The sequence below is a fragment of the Solanum tuberosum genome, unplaced genomic scaffold (assembly GCF_000226075.1).
Source record: "Solanum tuberosum cultivar DM 1-3 516 R44 unplaced genomic scaffold, SolTub_3.0 scf00125, whole genome shotgun sequence".
Taxonomy (NCBI): domain Eukaryota; kingdom Viridiplantae; phylum Streptophyta; class Magnoliopsida; order Solanales; family Solanaceae; genus Solanum; species Solanum tuberosum.
The window spans coordinates 1,251,510-1,260,231 of record NW_006239052.1 but is presented as its reverse complement, the minus strand read 5'-3'; the positions used below and the strand labels follow the sequence as shown (position 1 = coordinate 1,260,231).

The 8,722-nt window shown below is 38.3% G+C and overlaps 1 long non-coding RNA gene across 1 annotated transcript; it reads right to left on the bottom strand.

Moving 5' to 3' along the window:
• Positions 1-2,138: 2,138 nt before the first annotated feature.
• Positions 2,139-7,781, bottom strand: LOC107061254 (uncharacterized). Its single transcript, XR_001473886.1, has 3 exons — positions 7,262-7,781; positions 4,603-4,604; positions 2,139-2,569 (listed from the first exon to the last, which is right to left on the bottom strand). It is a non-coding gene; the product is annotated as an uncharacterized lncRNA (long non-coding RNA).
• Between the last annotated feature and the right edge of the window lie 941 nt (positions 7,782-8,722).

Genomic DNA, 8,722 nt, shown 5'->3' with positions numbered 1-8,722 from the left:
CCCCCCAAAATCCCCCCCCCCCCCCCTTCCCCCTTCTTTAATTTGTCATTTACCAGCTTATTGTTTAGGAATACCCCAGAGAAGGAAACACATTATATTATTAAGGATAATTACATGAGGAGCTGGAATATCCAGTTAGCTAGCAAGTCTGCAGTGCAATTTGATTCTCTATAATAGTGTGAGAACTGAAATTGTCTTCCTGTTTTATCTTTTATAATTTGTTCTAGCAATTGAACTATCTGCCAAAGGTGCTCCAAGATTCAACTCCAATTTCCTTGTATCCATTGTCCAATGCACCACTAACCAGTTAAAATATTCATAGCTTCTGTCAGGTTGTTTGTGCAAATACCAAAGAAAGTAGTACATATGCTCAAACAATATATGGTCCAAAAAAAACACATATATCCTAGAGATGTCATCAGAAGGCAGTTTGTTATGTAGTGATCTTCATTTTTTTTTAAATGGAACTTTGGAAGGGACCTTTGATACGAGTCACCCGATTCTGGAAACATAGGTAGTAAAATTTCTGGCTTGTTTGAATAATTGCTAACGTGAGAAGGGATCTTCATTGATTATGGTCCAAATAGGATGATCTAGCCATAAGGCTAATTCTATTCAGTATTTTAAAGGGAATAAATTTCATCATAAATATACAATTAAGTAGTTTCATTTGTACCAAATATAGCCAAGTTTGCATTTACATAAGAAATAGCGTAACTCAGAAGGAATGGGAAGTTGGTGATTGGTAACAAGTCTCAATTAAACAGCCTCCTCACTTCTATACAACTGATAAAGCTCCAGTGCAGTTGCATAAGTTCCATAAGCTCGGTCAACACAGAAGTACCTCTATGACTGCACTGCCTTCAGGTTTGTTGTTTTCCACCAACAGTTATCTGAAACTCGTCATCTTATTCAATGCACCAACATAGGCTCGGACACTGGAGATAACAATATCCATATCTGCTCCAGTTCCACTGGAAGAAGAAAGTAGTTTTAAAAGACATCTCTAGTAAGAGAAAGGAAAGGTGATGTTTTATGGACTTAACAAACAAATGTTGATTGTATATATGTTCGACACAAGATTGACATCCAGCCAAGCATGTATAATACGAATTTTGACTCCTCTACTTGGTGCACACATTGTCACTCTTGTTCCTTTTGGACAAGTCGAATGGAAAAAAGTAAGATTGAAAAAAGAACTTGGGGGAACAGGAGTAACAGTTGGGAGCAGTACTTGGAAAACCTGGGGGTGCAGGTGGGGGGTTGCAGTGATGACTAGTGAGGAAACACATAGGGTGAGGGCAGTTAATGGAGAAAAGAAGCAAGGGGCATGTAGACGAATGGTGAAGAGGAGGGGAGAATGGTGCAGCGGAAACATGGATCTTACACCTACTGTGGTTATGCTTCAGCTGATATATTCATGCTATACAAATATTTTCCATTTAAATATCCAAAGCTTATACTCTCATAGTTCTCATACAGCATTTATCTATTTGGGTGTTGAACCAAAATCTGAGCTCTACACAGTTAGCTTTATTGAAAACATATAAATTTTGCTCATTTCACTTTAGTGTCATGTCCTCAGTTCTAAAATTTGTTGTGTCAACACCTGCATGCCCCCTCCCTCTCTCTCCATGTTCCCTAGGTTCTATCATAGAAAGAGGGTTAAGAAGAATAAATGCAAACAAGGCTGGTAAATTTCATACCTAAATGTACGGTGAACAGTCTCTCCAGTAAAAGCATGTATGGCCATTCTATTCTCTCCACAAATTAAGACTGGTTGAAATTATAGCATCTATACTTTGTGTGACTGAATTCATGGTATACTCAAGGAGTGTTACAGGTACCTGCACAAAATGCACGAACACTACAATTACCAGACCATAATACACTAAACCAAAAGATGATCAAATAGAAGACAAGTTTGACTGCTGATTTAGAGGCAAACACCATCTTCTAAAACAAAAAAACAGGTTCTCTCTAGTTATATAGTTAAGCTTCTAAGTCAAATTCAAATTTAGTTTTACTTCTTTTTGGAAATTATTTTAAAGCTAGTAGGTTGATCAATTATGTGGAAAATGATAAAACTGCTCTTAATAGACATCTTCACAGTACAAAAACAAACACAACCAGTGTAATCCCACAAGTGGGGTCCGGGGAGGGTGGTGTACGCAGCCTTGCCCCTACCTTGTGAAGGTAGAGAGGTTGTTTCCAATAGACCTTCAGCAATAGCTTCACCGTACATTACAGCAAATTAGCTGGCATTTGTTATGTAGGACTTTGGGTTGTCTGCTGATGTCATCATTGAATGCAGCACTAGATGCTGAGTTAGGCTTTAGAAAAGGACTCCATATGAGGGTATTAATTTTGGAGAGGAACTCTAGTCTTAGTTTTTAAGAACAGCATATACTTGGGTTGACCTGACTTCTTCTACAACAAGAATACCGTTACAAGGGTTCTTAGGGAAAACATAGAAGACCTTGGCTACTTAAATAAGCAAGAAACTCACAAATCAGAGAGGAGAAATAAACTAATGACTACCTCCTCACAATTGATACTTGCCCTCCTCCTTTTTCCGGGCTTGGGACCGGCTGTGACTTGACAGGCAGAGTTACAAGGGTTCCACACAAAAACAATGCCCCAAGTATGCCAAAACTATGACTACTGAGCAACAAAACAAAACAAAACAAAATGCAGCTCTACCAATAATCCAAGGACAAACATAGAGGACCATAGCATTACCAAGAAACTCTCAGATCAAAGGGGATGATTTCCTCCTAACAAAATCTAGGACATACACACTCAGACAACTAGTAATGAAGGCAATAAACTAACGAGCAAAACTGATTTTCTCCATGGAAAGGAAAATTCCCAGAACTTGTACCCAGTGCAAATACTAGCGTCCAGTTCTAACAAAATAACAGCCCAGACAATTCCGACCACACACCAAACTGCCCAAGTTCAAAACCTGAAAAATAATAGACAAATATAGTAAAAAGGAAAGCAACATCAAGATTGATCAACTAGGAAAGATGGTATTACATAACACCTGGAACCAAATGAAGAAAGCAGCTTGGGACACCAACTCTATATATAAAGCAACTACTTGGAAAACTGATGACAAACACACAGAAGAACGAGAATCTAAAAAAGATGTCAAAGCACATAGACTGTTAATCTGTAAATAGAAGACCTAAGCAAGCTGTGTGCAAACCAAAATCTAACACCTTTTTTCACGTAGGCAAAATTATGAAAGAAAGGAGGATAAGAAACCCGTATCCCTTAAGGAACTGTATGTCATCAAACATGTTCAAAGGGAGAATCTCAGACCTAGCCAGAATTCAAAGATAAGGCTGGATGGAGACTACAAACCTTAAAACTTGACAATACGTAAAAGCCACAGCCACAGCCCCGAAAGTGTAGAGAATTCTTGCATTCTTGATTGCTAATTATGGAAAGTAATAACATGATACGTCAAGGCAAAGAGGAGAGAGAGATTAGCTCTACTTTTCATTGCCAAGGATTTCTGTTCAAATTCTTGATTGCTAAATATGGAAAGTAGAAGGAAACCTTAAGTGAAAAAGGAGAGAGAATCAGCTCTACTTGTCATTGCCAACTATTTGTGTTCTAATGAACCGACAAAATCCGATTGCAGGATCAACTAAATATGGAAAGTAGAAGGAAACCTTAAGTGAAAGAGGAGAGAGAATCAGCTCTACTTGTCATTGCCAACTATTTGTGTTCTAATGAACCGACAAAATCCGATTGCAGGATCAACTAAATATGGAAAGTAGAAGGAAACCTTAAGTGAAAGAGGAGAGAGAATCAGCTCTACTTGTCATTGCCAACTATTTGTGTTCTAATGAACCGACAAAATCCGATTGCAGGATCAACTAAATATGGAAAGTAGAAGGAAACCTTAAGTGAAAGAGGAGAGAGAATCAGCTCTACTTATCATTACCAACTATTTGTGTTCTAATGAATCGACAAAATCCGATGCAGGATTGCTCTGAAATTGCACCCCTATATCCCTCAAAATTCTCCAAGACCCATATTCAGCAATATAATATCTACTATGATAAGACTAAAAATAACCCCAATTAGTCAAGTGGAAAAAACTCCACCAACATTTACAGAGACTAGACAAGCCAGAGATTAACCAAAAACATATGCTTACAGATTAATAGAGGTAAAACAAAGTCCAAAGATTCTACCATCTGCAATGCGGGAGAACACCACCAAATGAAAAGAACAAAGGTGATCAAAGCATCACATAAAAGAGACCAGGCAACCTCCTTTTTTCTAGAAGCCAGAAAAACTTACAATGGGAGCACAAAAAACAACTAACTCAGAACTGGAGATAAACATCCCTAACATCATTACAGAAATTGTCTACTTAAAAAGCAAATGAAGTTGGATAGCTTCTCATTTGTTATTGCTCAATCCTTCTATAGCAGATATTGGTGCACAGACCCCTTTCTTTGGTGTTCCAACAAACAAAAAAATGTAGAAGCAGACTGAACAAATAACATAAGACAGTCGACATAATCTGTCTGGATCAATAAATTTACTTTCAAGTCAGGTCATTAGGCCACATTTCACCACTTTAAGCATATTGCTTTCAATACAATGCCCATCTTGGCAAATCAACCCCTCAAATGTGATAAAATGCCTAAAACTGAGTAAAACTCGAAAATGATGTAATTCAAGTCATAAAATGCATATCAGCTAAAATCCACATCTCAAGTTCCACATCTAATACAATGTGCACACACAACTAACCCTGCAAAAGCATAACCCTGGCAAAACCAATTCGGCATTGCTCTCAAAATCCAGTAGTTCAGTTACTAGTATTTTAGGTCCGCACATTTTGCACATGAAATTAGTCTCTCAACATAAGAACAAAATAAGTAAACACATACCTTGTTGAGAATAACGGACACCCTCCCAAAAGCTAGCAGTAAAAACTCTCCAACAGCTTTAAGTGCACAGGAGAAGCAATATCCCTTGAACACTTCGCCACCTCCTTTTTTAAGGCTTAGAACTGGTAGATTTGAGGCCTACAAGCCACGCAGGAAAAGCTGCACCTGTACCCACTTTTGTTATTATTGACTGAGATGAAAATAAAATAATACTCCACAAATGATCTTAGGGCAACCATAGAAGACCTTGGCTACTTAAATTAGATAGAACCTCTCAAATCAGAGAGGAGGAAGAAAACAATGACTACCTCCTCACCATTGATACTTGCCCTCCTCCTTTTCCCGGGCTTGGGACTGGCTGACTTGACAGGCAGAGTTACAAGAGTACCACACAAAAATAATGCACTAAGTATGCCATGACTATGACTACTCAGCAACAAAACAAAACAAAGAAACTCTCAGATCAAAGGGGATAATTTCCTCCTAACAAAATCTAGGACATACACACGGATAACTAGTGATGAAGGCAATGAAGTGACATGCAAAACAGAATGTCTCCATGGAAAGGAAAATTCCCAGAACTTGTACCTAATGCAAAAGCTACCATTTATCTCATCCAAGTCCAATTCTAACAACATAAAAGCCGAAACAAAACCAACCACACACCACACTGCCCAAGATCAAAACCAGAAAAATAACAGACAAATACAGAACAAATGAAAGAAATCAACTAGGAAAAAATGATAACACATAACACCTGGAACCAAATGAAGAAAGCAACCCCGGACACAAACTATATATAAAGCAACTACTTGGAAAATGATGACATACACACAAAAGAACGTGAATCTAAAAGAGATGTCAAAGCACATAGATAGCTAATTTGTTAATAGAAGACCTAAGCAAGCTGTGTGCAAATCAAAACTTAACACCTTTTTCACGTAAATGAAATCATGGAAGTAAAGAGGATAACAACCCGTATCCCTCAAGGAACTGTATGTCATCAAACATGTTCGAACGGAGCATCTCAGACCTAGCTAGAATTCAAAGAGAAGGCCGAATGGAGACTACAAACCTTAAAACCTGATACTACGTAAAAGCCACAACCACAGCCCTGAAAGTGTAGAGAACTCTTGCATTCTTAATTGCTAAATATGGAAAGTAATAACAGGATACGACAAGGGAAAGAGGAGAGAGAGATTAGCTCGTCATTTCATTGTCAAGTATCTGTGTTTTAATTCTTGATTGCTAAATATGAAAAGTAGAAGGATACCTCATGTGAAAGAGAAGAGAGAATCAGCTCTACTTATCATTGCCAACTATTTGTGTTCAATAAACTCACAAAATCAGATGCAGGATTGTATATTATCTTTCGTATTGGATGGTATGTATATACACTGTCTTCCTCGCCTTTTACTTGGATTTGATGTACCTGAGCTGAGGGTCTTCCGGAAACAGCCTCTCTACCTCGCACGAGGTAGTGGCAAGGTCTGCGTACACTCTACCCTCCCCAGACCCCACCTAGTGGGATTTCACTGGGTATGTTGTTGTTGTTGTTGTTGTTGTAATAAGACTGAAAATAACCCCAATTAGTCAAGTGGCAAAAGTGCCACCAACATTTACTCTCAAAATGTAGGTAAAAAGAGACCAAGATTCAAGACATAAAATGCATATCACAGCTAAAATCCAAATCTCAAGTTCCACTTCCACATCTAATACAATGTGCACACACAACTAACCCTGCAAAAGCATAACCCTGGCAAAACCAATTCGGCATTGCTCTCAAAATCCAGTAGTTCAGTTACTAGTATTTTAGGTCCGCACATTTTGCACATGAAATTAGTCTCTCAACGTAAGAACAAAATAAGTAAACATATACCTTGTTGAGAATAACGGACACCCTCCCAAAAGCTAGAGTAAAAACTCTCCAACAGCTTTAAGTGCACAGGAGAAGCAATATCCCTTGAACACTTCGCCACCTCCTTTTTTAAGGCTTAGAACTTGTAGATTTGAGGCCTACAAGCCATGCAGGAAAAGCTGCACCTGTACCCACTTTTGTTATTATTGACTGAGATGAAAATAAAATAATACTCCACAAGTGATCTTAGGGCAAACATAGAAGACCTTGGCTACTTAAATTAGATAGAACCTCACAAAATCAGAGAGGAAGAATAAAGAAAATAATGACTATCTCCTCACAATTGATACTTGCCCTCCTCCTTTTTACGGGCTTGGGACGGGCTGTGACTTGACAGGCGGAGTTAGAAGTGTTTCACACAAAAACAAGGCACCAAGTATGCCAAAACTATGACTACTGAGCAACAAAACAAAAACAAAACAAAATGCAGCTCTACCAAAAATCCAAGGACAAACATAAAAGACCATAGAATTACCTAAAAGCTCAGATCAAAGGAAATAATTTCCTCCTAACAAAATCAAGGACATACACACTCGGACAACTAGGAATGAAAGCAATAAAGAAACATGCAAAACTGATTTTCTCCATGGAAAGGAAAATTCCAAGAACTTGTACCCAGTGCAAATACTAGCATTGATCTCATCAAAGTCCAATTCTAACAACATAACAACCCAGACAATACCGCCACACACCACACGGCCCAAGATCAAAACCTAAAAAATAATAGACAAACACAGAACAAAGGAAAGCAACATCAATATTGATCAACTAGGAAAGATGGTGTCACATTACTCCTGGAACCAAATGAAGAAAGCAGCTCCGGACATCAACTCTATATATAAAGCAACTACTTGGAAAACTGATGACAAACACAAAAAAGAACATGAACCTAAAAAAGATGTCAAAGCACATAGATTGCTAATCTGTAAATAGAAGACCTAAGCAAGTTGTGTGCAAACCAAATACCATTTCTGGTGCCCAGCAGAGAAGCTGAGTAAGCATGATTTGGAAACTATTGACAATAAACAGAGGCAACTTATTGAATAAAACATTGTGTCGTAGCGAGCCACCGCCATGAAAGTGATTTCGGCCCGACCATGGTGTAAATTGTTTGAGACTGGTTGCTCCCCAAGGTACAAGCGCAATCCCAAACACGTGCACTCGTGGTTGAAAGTTTGGAGTTAGCAGAAATACGATTGCCCAAAAATAGAATTGAGAAGAACAACTTTGAGGAAATGAGAATGGCTTTTTTTCTGTATTTGATAATTCACACAGATCCGCTTTTATAGGCCAATCTGCTAGAGTTGTTATGAAAGAAACAACTACAACTTAACACGAATTAATTTGTAGCTGTTACAAAAAATAAACTGTGTTGTTTCCGGACTTATTCAAGTAGCAGTTACAAAATTCATTTTGCAGCAGTTGCACCACGCACGCCTCACGAGCTGAGTCAGCCGAATGGAGGGGGCAGCGACATGCGTGTGGTTGCCAAGTTTTACCTCCACAAGCATGGAGGAAACTCAACTAATCCCATAAAGAAAGAAGTTGGTGTATAAAGTGCTCAAAATGAATTTAATCTTTCTAAATGGAACTTTTGTCTATTACACAAGACAAAGCAGTGCAAAAGGGAGCGACAAACAATTCTATGACTTCACATTACCAACGAATTTTGAATAAAACCAACAATTCCCCACTAAGGCAAAGGTAACAATTTGTGATCAAATGAAGTTATATGAGCCTTCAATATGCACTACATTTTCCTATCCCTCTGACGTCTCCTGGTACTTTGTAAGATTGAGCTCATTTTGCACTTAATGCATGTGTTGAGACAGACTTGAATCACCTACATGAGTATAAAGGTTTGGTTGCCTTTTACGGAAGA